We start from the raw sequence: 13,882 nt of genomic DNA on the forward strand, positions 1-13,882 counted from the left end.
CCCCCAAGGTCTGAAGCAATTGCTGCTGTTGGACACCCAGCTGCTGTACTAGTTGTTGCTGCTGCTGTTGCTGGATCTCAGCAAGGAACTTGAGAAGCTTATCCATCTCCATGCTTCGATTAGGGGAGCTTCAGAGGCCACCTCATTCTAATCCCTTACCACAGGGATAGGGTCAGCTGCCCACATTCTCCACCATGTGTAGCACGGTCTCAGTTGGTCTGCCAAGCGGCCGGAGGGCGGCAGGGAGCTACTGCCTTGCTAAAAGGCCTGGGTCAGCCCTCTGTCAATGAGAAATTAGCGGAGGGAGGTGTGATGTCGCAATTGGCGCGACACGGGAGTAGCGGCAAGAGTCCGTGGCACACCCCTCCAGCAGGGGAGTGACAACAAAGGTCCATGGCGCGCCCCTCAGGCAGGGGGAGCGCCAGCAAGAGTCCTTAGCACTTTTTCGGGGTTCCGTGTTATACCAATAAAATAAAAACCAGCAGATCTTATTAAAGGGGATAAGGCCAAATGCCACGTTTATTGTGAATACAGAAAGAATCATAGTAAGCAGTCAGTTATAGCTATAACATTCCATTCAATTTCACATTCATTCACACATACATTCATACACACACAGGTTCTGCAAGGTTGTTATCATAGTTACCAGCCTTAGAGTTGCTCGTGCCAAGCCACTGGCCAGGTAGCCTGGACAAGAGGAGGGAGCAGGGCCTTTTCAGATGCGCATCTGATGCTCCTGGAAGTTGGTTTGTAGAATCATATTCAAAGTCCTCAGTCTTCAGGATCTGTTCTTATAGGGATCCATCCTCATGCAATTAATTGCCTTGTCATGCTGTTCTCATGTTTGAAGTGGTAATCAATGACTGTTCTCATGTATGAAGTGATAGGCAATCATGCAGATGGAACAGCGATGACAGAATGACAGTGTGTTATTATCTTGTTCTTCGGCCCTCCTGTCCTTGGGGCAAGTATGCCCTCAGGGTTATTGGGCTATCTTGTCCACTGTATTCTTCAGCCAAACGGTCTCATTTTAAGACTGGCACCTCAATCTTTAATTCCTCATTTAATCATACATACAATCACACTCCAACGTATATCCTGTCACATCTGAACTTGATCACCCACCTATCCTTTAACATAACAATTCTAAAATCAGTGGGACATGGAGACTTCAAGAAGTCTATTCATCCCACTTGTTACATCTAAAAGGAAACAAACAAGATAAGCATGCAAGAGTGGGGGGTTCACAAATCTTATTCTGGAGTTTAGGAAAACAAAGTTGTACCAGCTATAAAGGACAGCTGTCATCCTGTTACTTTTAGAACAATCTCTTTGTCTCTGGATGTGCTTCTACCATTAACACTGACCTTGTAAAACTGACAGGCAATTTCAATCAACACAGACTCAGCAGGGTGGCTGAGAAACATATTTCTTTCTAATGGCCAGGCCAAATTCTGGGGTCTGCTGTGGAGTCACTCTTTCTTACATTTCCCATATCAGAAATATACTAGTTATCAATCTAGTCCAACACTGCCACCCAGAGGCAGGGTAGCAGGGGTAGGGGAACACAGGCCCACGCGACTCCACTGAATTCCAGCCCAGGGCCCTGACAGTGGCGGGGGGGAGGGGGAGGGGAAATCCTGCCATTGGGTCAGTGGGGATCCATCCGCAACATGCTGGCCAAACACCAACTCACCACACTGTCCAGTTCTGCCCCTGGGCTACTTCCTACCCGGTCTCTCGAGTTGGTACCTCTGGTTCCTCCAACTCATCTGGGTATTCAGCTGCCGGTAGCCCCAGCTTGCCCTCAGCATCGGGCTCGGGTCACTGCCCAGCTCCTCGGGATACCGTCAGTCCTGGTAACCCGAGTCACTCCTCTGGGTCAGGTTTCCCCAGGTCCAGGGCATCCCCTGGCTCCGCCCACTCAGGCTGAGAGAGTGACTCCTCACCCTCTGGTTCGGAGGGAGACCACACCGGCTCCCTACAGACCCAATGAATCATTAATTAATGTCTCCTTACCACAGCTGTGGAAGTTATGGAATAAGCATAATTAAAGATTGTATGGTGCTCAGACACTATTGTAATAAGGGCTCTCTAAAAACTTAAGTTAGTAGGGCAACTGTTCTTAACCGTGAGATAGCTGTCACTCTGTCTTTTCCATATTGCTGAAAGGTAGAGGATCCCACCAAGACTGGGGAGGGGTTCTGTGGCGAGGTGTGTCTTTGTTTGGAATAAGGCATCCTGGTATGGAAAAGACTGAGAACCACTGTACTAAAGTAAATCTTTGATTGCGTTGTCATGGATCCACAAGATCTGTGCTATGTCCTATCTTTTCAACAGTCCCTTGGAGGAGCCCCATCAGTGTGTCAGGCCTTGAAGAGTCCAACTCTTCCTTAAGGGTAGGCCATGCAGTCTCACAGCCTCTGAGACTGAGCCTGTGGACCCGAGTGAGTCCAACTGAGACAGACTCCTGTGCTAAGACATTTTGCCCTCTACAGGGGTCAATATACCTCAGCAAGCATTTGCAGTGACACTAGGCAGCCTTTTCAAAACAGAATAAAGTTTATTAGTTAGCTGGAATGCAGCATGGAAAAGTCCTTAGGTTAGTAAAGAAAAGCAATGATTAAGACAAAGTTCATACTGGCCAAGCCAGTGCTCGCTTGAGTCATGCTACTGAAGGAACTATCTTGGTTTCCTCTCTATCTATCTCTCTGTCCCTTTGTCTCTCTTTCTCTTTCAGTCCTAGGTGAGAGCTGCCGTATTTCTCCCAAAGGCCAGCTCTTATCCTGTCCTCCTGTCATATCTTGGTCCATTGTCTTCCTCCTGCAGACCCATGATGAGTTCACATGTTCTGCTTGCAGGATTTTCCCAGGGATAGGTATCCACTGTTCAGTCCTTGGGGTTCCCTTTCCCACTGTCTTTCTGGATTCTCCATTGATAGGGGATGGTTTCAACCAGTCCTTTAACAACCCATTCATACCAACCCCGACAGTTATACAAATGCCTCATGTCTCCTCCTTTGCCCTAAGAGCAGCTTTTAACCCTTTACATATTCCATGCACAGCAATGCAAAGCATAAAAGGAAATGAAGGCACACATAGGAATCATTAAAAAAAACCCAAAATTCCATCGTTCATCACGTGTGAAATCAGAGTACCCAGTTTTACTTATTCTCCCTGTGTCTTAATTGTCCATCTGTAACACTGTAATAAGTATCACAACACTTTGGGGAGCTACAGAAGTACCACAATCATCCCAAAGTTTCGATGAGCAATTGAGCCATGTGAAGAAATAAGACACTTGTTCAAGGTGACAGAAGAAGATGGTGGCAAAGCCAGGAAGTGAATCCAGGACTCTATTGCCTTGGTCACACCACACTTTTTTCCCTCTAATTTTGCAATGTTACCTGGCTCTCAGCCATGCTGCCAGTGTCACTGTCTCTGTGTCCACCTCCACACAAAATCAGGAGTCCTGTCCATTCATCCAGAGCAGCAGAATCTTAGTGTGCTCCACATTGCACCATTCCTTTGGGGACACGTTCTGCTGATGGGCTGAGACATAATGAGCCAAAAGGGGGCCAGGTATGGGGCTAAGGGGCTGTGAAGTTCCAGGGCAATGGAATGGGGTGCAATTTAAGCTCATACATAGCATGCTTCACAACTGACCAATTGTTGCTAGTTAAAGGGCAGAAATAAGGTTGTGTCAGGAGAGAAAGGGCTGAGGAAATGCTTGGGGGCCTGACACTCCTGAGCCAATCCCCTATGGGCTCCTTGGGGATCCCCCATGCTCTCTGGGAACTCCCTGCAAACCCCTCGGGGGCCCCTCCCCCAATGCTCCCTAACCCTCTGTCACCCCTAAGTGCCCCCTCCACCAAAGCTCCCTGGGAACCCCCTGCCACCCCTCAGGCCCCCTCTCCCAATGCTCCCTAACCCCCGGCAATCCTTCAGGCCCCCTCCCCCAGGGCTCCCTGGGAACCCCCTGCCAACCCCGCAAGGCCCCCCTCTCCCAATGCTCCCTAACCCCCTGGCAACCCCTCAGGCCCCCTCCCCCAGTGCTCCCTGGGAACCCCCTGTCAACCCCCCATGGACCCCTCCCTCAACGTTTCTCCTCCAGCCTCTCCCCCCCACTTCCTGCGCTTGGCTCCGCCTGGTGAAACGTAACCAAGGCAAGGCAAAATTCCCTTCAGTAACGCGACTCCAGCTACTCGACGCCCCATAGGTTGAGACCCTTGTCCGTCTCCTGCGCTCTACCAATTAGAACTCTTCTCCAGCTCAGAGGGTTGTGACAGACCTGCACAGCTCGGTCTTCACAATCCATTGGTTTGCCGAGCTGCCACTGCGAAACCTTCCTGTAACTGATCCGTTTAATTACCTGTCAATCAAAGCTAGACTGCTAACCTATTGGCCCTGGGAGCAAGAGGTGGGGATTATTGTCTTCCATCACAAAGCATGTCACGCCAAAGCTTTTCTGCACTTGATAGGTGAAGAGACCTGTCTATCAATACCTCTTGCGATTTCTATTGGTCTCTGGAACAAGGGGGGTCCTGCCCCCTGTGTCCTGCCACTCAACGTCTTTTTCAAAGTAATGGGTGGGAAGTCTTGTCCATTAACTATTCTCGGTGGCTATTGGTTAATCGTTTAATAGGCGTGGCTTATATCCCCGCCCCCACTCCACCCTTCTTCTCTCGGAACCGCAGTTCATTCCCTCTCCGACTGCTGGTGGGTGTGGATACGGTCTGTTCCCAGCCGTGAGCTCCGATTGGAGGATGTGGCTCGGTAGGCGGGCTCAGAGTGTACCTTCTCGGGGCGGGATTGGGTAGCGGGGCGAGGGGGCGGGGAGGAGGGCGGAGCTGCCTGTCAGTCAGTCAGTCTGTCCGCCCGCCTGGTCCGGGGAGCCGGCGGGGGAGGTGGCGGTTCCATGGCCGCTGCGGAGCCCGGCGCCCCCGCCCCCGTTCATGCGGTGACTTGGGGAGAGGAGGCCGGGCCCGCCCCCGCGGGGTTCGGTCCCCCGCCCCCCTGAGGAGGAGGCTGGGGAGCCGCTATGGCAGCGCCGCGAAGGTAGGAGGAGCAGCCGGGGGCCTCCCCCCAGCCCGGGGGCGGCTGGTTCCCAGTGCCCTTCCCCCATCCAGACACCCTGATGCCCGTGTGTGCGGGGTGGGGCCCACTCTCCCCGGCGGGGTGCCTGCTCCCCCCTCCCCGCTCCAGCCTGGTTGGGTCCGGCCACCCCCCCCCCCCCCGAATCCCCGTCAGAAAGATGGAGGGGGGGCGTCTGCTCCCAGACTCCACCTGCCACCCCCAGCCACGGCGGGCCACCTCCCAACCAACTGCTCCTTCGCCCAGCCTGCCCTGGGATAGGAGTGATTCACCCTGACCCCCAAACCAAACCCCTCCTGCCTTGGGCTCCTCCTCCTCTCCCAGCTCGGTGAGTGGCATCTGTAACCCCCCTCCCCTCTAGGGAGTGCCTGGTCTCTTGCCCAGAGGCGTGGATACTCCCTGTTCCCCTAATGCCCTCCTTTTCCCCCAACCGCCAGGAGGATTTCACATATGCCCTATTCCCCCAGGCGCAGTGTTACCCCCGTCCCACAGCCCCTCATATCCCTATGAGATGGGCGTAGGGAAGAGAGAGTGCCAGATCCCCTCTCTTTCCAGGGGAAAGATGGTAGAAGCTGGCACATCTGCCTTCAGCACGCACTGGCACATCACCAGCTCCTGGCCACTGAAGCTGTGTCTCTGTGATAGGAGCTTTTCATCTGTCTGTGTCCCAATCCCAGCAGCTACCATCTTCTTCTGGGTTAAAAAAATGTGAAATCTAGGCCAGGGAATCAAACCTTCAGCTATAGCACAATTCAGTGGATGCTGCCACTACACCTGCCAAGTGATATTTTAGTCTGTTCTAGAAGGAGCCCTCCCTTTGCCTCCTTTTCTGAAATGGTATCTGCTGCTGAACCTGAGATATTCACTCCCCAGTTCTAGCTCTTGGGTGGGCCTTGCTCCTTTTTTTGGCCTGTTAGGCCAGTATCCAAAATCCCTTAGTTGATGGCTTTGCTGAACCCAGCGCAGACATGAGGATTGTCTCAAGGTCTAACTCAGTAGTTCTTAACCAAGGGTCCAGGACCCCCTAGGGTGCCTCGAGCAGATTTCAGGGGGGCCTCCAAGCAGGGCTAGCATTAGACTCGCTGGGACCAAGGACAGAACACCAAAGCCCCACCGCATGGGGCTGAAGCCTGAACAATGTGGCTTTGTGGGAACCCCTGTGGCATGGGGCCCCAGGCAATTGCTCTGCCCGCTACCCCCTAACACCATCCCTGGCTTTTATATGCAGAAAAAACAGTTATTGTGGCACAAGTGGGCCATGGCGTTTTTATAGTATGTTGGGAGGGGGGCTAAAAAAAAATTTTTTTTGAGAACCTCTGGTCTAACTGGATATCACTTGGCAGGTGTAGTGGCAGCATCCACTGAATTGTGCTATAGCTGAAGGTTTGTTATTGTGCCCATTGTGTTCATTTTTAGTGGGGTTTAGTAACCGGGGTAGAAACCTTGGACACAGCTTGTCCCTCTTGAGATAACTTTTAAAAAATACACTGCCAACTGACTGCCTTCGAATGAAAGATTGCCAAAATGGTGTTAAATGCTCCAGACTTCGAGTTTAATTTTTGCCTATTCAGTATGCCCAAAATGGCTACATTACGAAGAGGAGGATCTCTGCTGTGACTGATTTGCTTGTAGAGTATTTCTGAAAGAAAATGCCTCAAAATGGCCCAGATGTTTGTTAACTGCTTAGTAGGTTGCTTGCAGGGAATGAAAATTAGGTTGATTTTTGGTGTCCATGGGACTTGCTTTAGTCAGTCCTGGATCGATGCAAAGAAAGCACTGCTAGTCTGAGATCTTGCACATCACCAGACTAGGTACCAATGGAAAACTTCTCAAGGATATAAAACGTTTGTTGTCAGCCCAAGTTGCAACTTATTGGCACCTTTTAAAAAATCAAATTATTTTGATCACCATCCTGTGTTGTCGTTCTCCACTTGACTTTAGATAGGATTTTAGCAGCCACTGTCTCAGGAGCAACCAGGGTGCATCTGCACTTGGAAAACTGATACCCGTTTTTCAGCAGTGACACAAGCATTTGGGTAGATGGGGCTTTAAGTAGTTTTACCACCCTTTCATAAATGCACACTGTGAACTTTGACTATGGCATTGGAAGCTCATCTCCATCAGTGCTAATAATGTTAAACGCCATAGTGTAGACAACCCTCCACTGCCGGCATGGCTTTGAAAACTATTGCTCAGACTTGCTGTGGGCAGGTCTCATGAACAGAATGCATAAAATGGTGTTGGCAGCTGGCAGGCTATTTACACTAAGAGCTCGTCTACACAAACAATTTGTTTGTGGTAAAATGGGGCATGAATCTGTCCCACGCTAGCCTGCCGCAGTCTGTCAGCATACATCCTGCTGATGCTTGTTAGTAGTTGGTTAGAGTGCTTTAGGCCACTAGCGTGCCATTTCAGCTAATTGTTCTTGTAGACAAGGCCTAAGGCATCTTTTCCATAATACAGACACCTCCAGCAAGATTAGCTGATGTAGTAAAAGTGCCAGAAGCTAGTCTACACTAATTCATACACAGTTCCAAAAAAATGAGTACTAACTTTTGTAAAATAGATGGGGCCTTAACAGTTAGAAACTGGTGTCATTTACCATTTGGAAGTAGCTTGGTGTCTCAGCCTTCAAGTAGTATAACTGTGACCCGCTGACATTGGAGACTGAGATGTCAGCTGCTGAAATCATGTCAAAATTGAAGTGGAAAGAAAAGATCATTTGAACCATATGACTTTTTTTGGTCAACTGGTATCAAGGTTTCCAGGATCAGTTAATGCTTCCAGATATCCTTCCTGAACTAGTGAGCAGAAGAGGGAAAGTTTTTGATCCATGGTTGTGGAGTTTCTCTTAACCATGCTTTATTTCTTACACTCTAAGTATCAAGAAGTATATTAATGTGAAACAGCCAAGATATGAAGTCCCATCAATCTAATACATGACATACATACTGTTGACAAAGACCTTTCCAATTGTAAATTATCAATGGACCTGGTTTTGCAGTTGGGATATCCAATGGAAAAACAACTTTATATTTGAAACAAAATTATTTTTCCGCTTAGTAGTTGAATCTTTATATGTCCATTTGTGAATTCCTCCTATGGCAACATTTTTGTTTTAGGAAACTTCAGAAAAGTTTGCTGAAAATTTCATGTATCAAAAAACATCCCCGACCCTCCAGAAAAACCCAATAACATTTAAGTTTCGGATTTGTAAAGGAGGCTAAAGAAGCTTGGTACCCAATTCCCACTGACAAGGATTCGGTTGCTTAAAACCCTGAAGTGCCTTTGAACATGTCAGTCTACAAAAATTTAACTTGGGGATGGGTGGGGAAATAGCCAGTGCTCTCCAATACTTTTATTACCATCCAAAAGAAGAGCCACAAGTTGGGATGAAGCCCAGTTTCTCTGTTGGGTAGCCGACTTCAAAAAATCCTAGAGCATTGAACTTGCTCTGGCTTGTAGGCATGAGTTTTACCATCCGCCCTTCTCTGCTGTCCACATTAGAGTGCAAGATTCTTTGAAATTATAGGGCCCTAGTGGCTTGCTATGGCTCTCAGAAGAGGAGATGTGACATGTACATGTGTGGGTTCATCATGCAAGATCCAGGACAATTAGCCAATATAATTTCAGACCTAACAAACTTGACACTGGCCCTTTAAAGCAATATTTACTTTCACATTCAGTAATAAAGTAATAAAGTCCTGGGTTGCCTGTGACATTGATCTCAATGGGACTTTATAGGTGTGCTTGGGAGTAATAGATTCTTTGGTAAATACTGGCAGCCAAAGGCTGAGAACTAAGGGTTTCTTATGACCTTGAAGTTTTTCTGAAGCATATTAGCAACATTACATCATTCTAATGTTATAAAATACATATTTAAAGGTGTTCTTTTTAAACTGACCTATATCTGGAGTCCAGATATATTGACTCTAGCAACACTTTTATGATTTGTCATGCCAGGAAAGTTATTGAAATTGGATTGCCTATACTTGTGAGATGCTTAGCACAATGAGATCTTTGCATACATACAAAGACTGATGATCTGTGTTGAAAATGCATCGTGCAAAATGAAATTGGGAAGAAAAGACTTTTGAATCAGTGTGTTAGGTGGTAGACTGTTCATTGGCTACTTAGGTGGTTGTCTTAAAGGACAGTTTTTACAGCACCAATTCAATTTAGTTTCACCACATGCTGTTCGCACCAATGCATCTTGCAGCTGCCCTGAAGAGAAAACCTTTGGGCTTTAGAGTTCAAGACCTGTTGCTCACTCAGTCCTCTAAGACCTCCTACAACTTGGGAGGTTTGGGGGCATTGATGGCAATTTGATTGATAGGGATTATGCCATCAGAGTAGCTGTCCTAGCTATATAATTCTACTGTGTCTGAACTGTGGTATTTTAGCACCTTGCAAGGCTCCTGTGGTATGGTAAGGCTTTGAATGATGACATTGATGGTGTGTTCTGATTTTTTTTTTTTCCCCCCCCTATACTCTTTGGCATGTTGTTACTCAGAACTCCCACTGAAGTGAAGAAGATTCTTGCACCGTAGAGGTCACTGAGTTTTTGCCTGGAAAGTCAAACATAGTCATAATGCTAACATTTACTCGTATTACTAGAGCTGCTTCTGTGTCTGATATCAGCATTGTTGCATGAGCAGTTTAACACTGGATACAGTCTCAGTTAAACTAATAAAAGCAAGAAAACTCAGACCTAGGGCTGCCATCATATCCCTGTGCAGAAATATAGATTTTAATATAGCATTTAAGATTGCCCATTGTTTAGATATTATTTTGAGGCTCATTAAAAAGTGGAATGACTCTAGTGAATGACAAACATGAGTTGTCTTTCCCCTGGGTCAGAAACCAGATTCTCACCCCCAAATGAGAATGTCACGAGTCCTCAAACCACCTGTCTGAATCCCATGGTGCTTCTAAAACTCCCACCACCCTCAAGGCCCCCCTCCCCCGTTGTAACCCCTGGCTGGAGTAGCATATAGGCTGGAGCCAGACAACGAATGAACATTAGTTTCTTTGTAACTGATTTGTTTTTTGCAAAAGTATGCTAGTAGGATAGTGAGGGCGAGCTTATGCACTCCTGCCCTTGTATACATAACAGACCCTGCTCTCTCACATGGGATGTGGGGGGGAACCAATAATGGGGGCTCATTAGTGTTCTGCTGGTAGCTGGAGTGACCTGTCTCTACAGGTTAGCCCACTGAATTTTTTAAAGTGAACTTACTACCATGGAAGATGCCGGATTGAAAATGTCTTTGAGACTACAGTCCTCTGTCTATCCCCAGGACAATAAAAGGATAATCTTTCCCACATTTTGCCTGTAGCAATGTACCTCACCTCTGTCCTGGAGGTAGCGCTAGGTTTTCAATTTGTGTCAGTCCGTTCAGCCCTAGCCTCTCTGAGACTGCCTACAAACCTGTTACGTAGCATCAAATGTGATAGTGACTTGATACAACACGAGGCTGCTGAGAACTGTATAGACCCCCCAGCTCATTTCATATAATCCCCTAAACAGCCTTCAGATGGCCATTACTTTTGGTTACTACCATCAGAAATGGATTTGAACCAGCGACCTAGAGGAGCCTACATCTTGGATGATGTAGAGCTGCTAAATTAAGACTCTGTAAACTTCAGAGCTAGGAAGAACAAAGTGTTTTTTTAATCTTCGAGCACTTGTGGCAATGTTAGATATGTGGATTGGACAGTCCTATTAAAATGAAGGGTTTATTATATTAATTTCTTTCTTCTCCTCCTCCTTGCCTGAACATGTGAGAACTCAACCAGGTACTGAATTAACTGCTGCAATTGTGGGTGATTCGCTCCTAATGGTTAACTGCACTGGTATGAATAAACCAGTAGCCTTTTAATCTTGGCATACCCTAAGCTATAGAGTTCTGATGTCCTTGCCTGTCCCATGGTGGAAAATTAGAGGGAAATTTCTTTTGTACAAAAGGTGAAAGAGTCTATATGATAAATACTGTATCTTGGCAGCTGTATACTAGTCCACTGGACTCATGTTTTTAGTAGATGTCATTACTCCACTGTAGAACTCTAAGCATTACAGTGAATTTTAAGCATGTTATCAGAAAGGTGTGCGCGGTGTGTGTAAAATAAAACAAGGCTATGTCTTATGTTAAGGATAATGCTGTTTTTTCCTTCCAATTGCTTTTTGGAAAGCTGCTAAATGTTTATCCCTTCCAAAAAATGTTAATGATTTTAAAATAGAACCTTGGTTTTGTTTCAGAATGAAGCAAAATTTGGGACATTCCTTAAGGTTTCAGCAAAGGTTTCTGCTGGTGATATTAATAAGAGCAAGGAGGATGTGTGTTTAAAATTACAGTCCCAGTATAGGCGATACTTGCTTCTGAAAATGTGTGTTTTGTTCCCTATAGATTATAAAAATAAGATCTGCTCAAGACAATTTGAGGAAGATCTTATAGGCTGGCTGAATCTATGAAAGTTTACTTCAAGACTGTTATTTCTTAAGCATCACAGAACCACAGATGGTAGTGAAGTGATCTTTTCACTGTAAATGATATTGAAGACTTCACAGAGAGGTCTGCGAAGTCTTCAATATGGCACTTCTATCATCAAAAATAATTTAAGCAGAATGTAATAATTCACAGAAAACCTTAACTGTGCAATGGGGCAAGACTAGTGTCAGTTGTTCGGCACCAGTCAGAAGCAGATCATGGAGTTTGAAGCAGAATTGCTCAACCTTAATCTAGGTCTTGGGATTTTTTCCTTTTTAAAAAAAAAAAAAAAAAAAAAAAAGCTACTCACTAACCAGTCCCTTATAATGCAGCCACTTCTGTTAACAATTTAATTCCCATCTTCCTCCTAGGGCCAAGTAGCTATGCCCTTTAGACTTGAAATGTTTTGGTTAAACTTTGCTGAACTTCAGAACTATTAACCTAACGGCATGTTAACACGATATTCCAAACTGAAATAACTTTGTTATTATCAGGTGTTGTCTGTCTTATCCACTCTTTTTCTGTCTGGCTGTTCCAAGTTTTTAGTCTGTTTAGTGTGCCCACTTTCCTTCTGATGAAGGGATGGAAGCTGTATGAAATGCTGCTCCCTACTAGGATAGTCAGTTTTCTGACAACTTAAAATTATAGCACAGCTTAATCCTTCTTGAAGTAGACCTAAGCAAGCATCTTTCACAATAGGCAGTCACTTATTCCTATTCTGATGGCATCTGGTTTGCATTGAGATTGAATTAAACTTGATGCAGGTAAATAAGGAATGTTAATTACTAAAAATATCTTGTTTTCCAAAACCCTGTTTCTCAGGGTGGTTTGGTTGTTTTTCCTCTCATCTCAGAGCTGTTTATAACATTTCTGTTACTGTTATGTCCACTGATAGTTACTGCAGGTTGCCTTACTAGCAATAGGCACCCTCTTCTGCCAGGAATCAAATTAGGGCCCTGCAAGCTCAGTGCCATTCCCAATGTAGCCCTGAAGCTTTTGAAATGTCATGATTGATTTGGTTTTCAGGTTGCCTTTGTCATGTGTTCCTGTTTTCTTATGGCCTTATACTATCCTGTAAGGCTGAAGGTGAAGCCTTTTCAACCACACCTCTTGAGCAGTGCAGGTATCTGCTTATACCTGTCCTTCTCAAAGGGTTGTTACTTGTAACAAAACATACTTTATTAATGTTATAAACAATTAGCTAATGAGTCCTGACCTCTGATTTATAACCAGCTACATGCTGTGCTAGAATCTATCAGCTAATCATACTCCTTGCATAATGCCCATTTTTATAGCAGTGAATTGTGTAGTGATCATGATTATTCAGAGTTCATATGGAAACATGTTCAATTGATTACAAACATGAGTGGGTACAATTTTATGAAGAGTTTTTGGTGTCCTGTATAATTTCCATTGTTGTTAGGAGCTGTTAAACCAGATTTGCTCCTTGAGCTCCTCCCCAGAAGAAGACTGAGAAATGTACAATGGCACAGGCATTTTTGCCTAGTGACAGGGAAGAGATGATCAAACACATCACACCCAGCAAGCGTGTTTGCAGTGAAACCTTTGTAGATCTAAGAATGAGAAGCAGGATTGTGGCACTGATTGCTACAGTGTACCTTGTCAGTGCCTCTTCCTCGGATCCAAACCTGCACACAGCTGCCAGTTGCCTGTTGTAACAGGATGCTCAGAAGAGCTGGGAGTGAAATAATGCTCAATTAATCCAGGAAGCATAAGGGATCACTTATTAATAAGCACTAGAAAATGTTCCCTTTTAAAAGTGTCTGGGTCTGTTAAAACAGGCAGAGCTAGCTGCATTGTTCACAGTGGTAAAATTAACTTTGCTGCATTTTTTCAGACATGGTGCTTCCAGTCTGTGGATAATAGTTGTAATTTTACAGTAATGCCCTGCTGGTGTCAGCAAATAAATGAGGCTGAGATTTATAAGAACATGTCATACCCTTCCTGTATTAAGGGAACGGGGGAGAAATTGAAGCACATGTTACATGTTTGCAGCTGACAAATAGCTATAAAATTAGTAGATGCCTGCATAATCATTTATCACATTGATTAATCAGCCCTATTATCATAACTAGGACAAGGCATGGTGGATTTCTAGAGGACTACACGTTACTGGACAGAGATTGTTACAAAAGATGGAGGCACCAGTTAAGTCCAGAATCAGTGTCTTACTGAGAAGCTCTACTCCACCACTTCCAGCTACTGGAGGGGAGTTCCTTCCAAGGTGACCCCCCAGACTCTTTTTATTTATTTTTTTTATACATCTTTATTTTTCAATGC

The 13,882-nt window shown here is 45.7% G+C and overlaps 1 protein-coding gene across 5 annotated transcripts in view; it reads left to right on the top strand.

The window, feature by feature from the left end:
* The first annotated feature begins 4,858 nt into the window (after positions 1 to 4,858).
* EVI5L (ecotropic viral integration site 5 like) overlaps positions 4,859 to 13,882 on the top strand; it is an 87,478-nt gene continuing 78,454 nt past the window's right edge. For 2 of the 5 annotated variants that reach the window (XM_074935294.1, XM_074935293.1), the window contains exons 1-2: positions 4,859 to 5,057; positions 13,678 to 13,826. The gene's annotated coding sequence lies outside the window, so the exon portion shown is untranslated. Of the gene's footprint in view, positions 5,058 to 13,453; positions 13,827 to 13,882 lie in introns of those variants that run through there. The other 3 variants (XM_074935290.1, XM_074935291.1, XM_074935292.1) reach the window with 3 other exon arrangements.

The sequence above is a fragment of the Natator depressus genome, chromosome 20 (genome assembly GCF_965152275.1).
Source record: "Natator depressus isolate rNatDep1 chromosome 20, rNatDep2.hap1, whole genome shotgun sequence".
Lineage (NCBI taxonomy): Eukaryota > Metazoa > Chordata > Testudines > Cheloniidae > Natator > Natator depressus.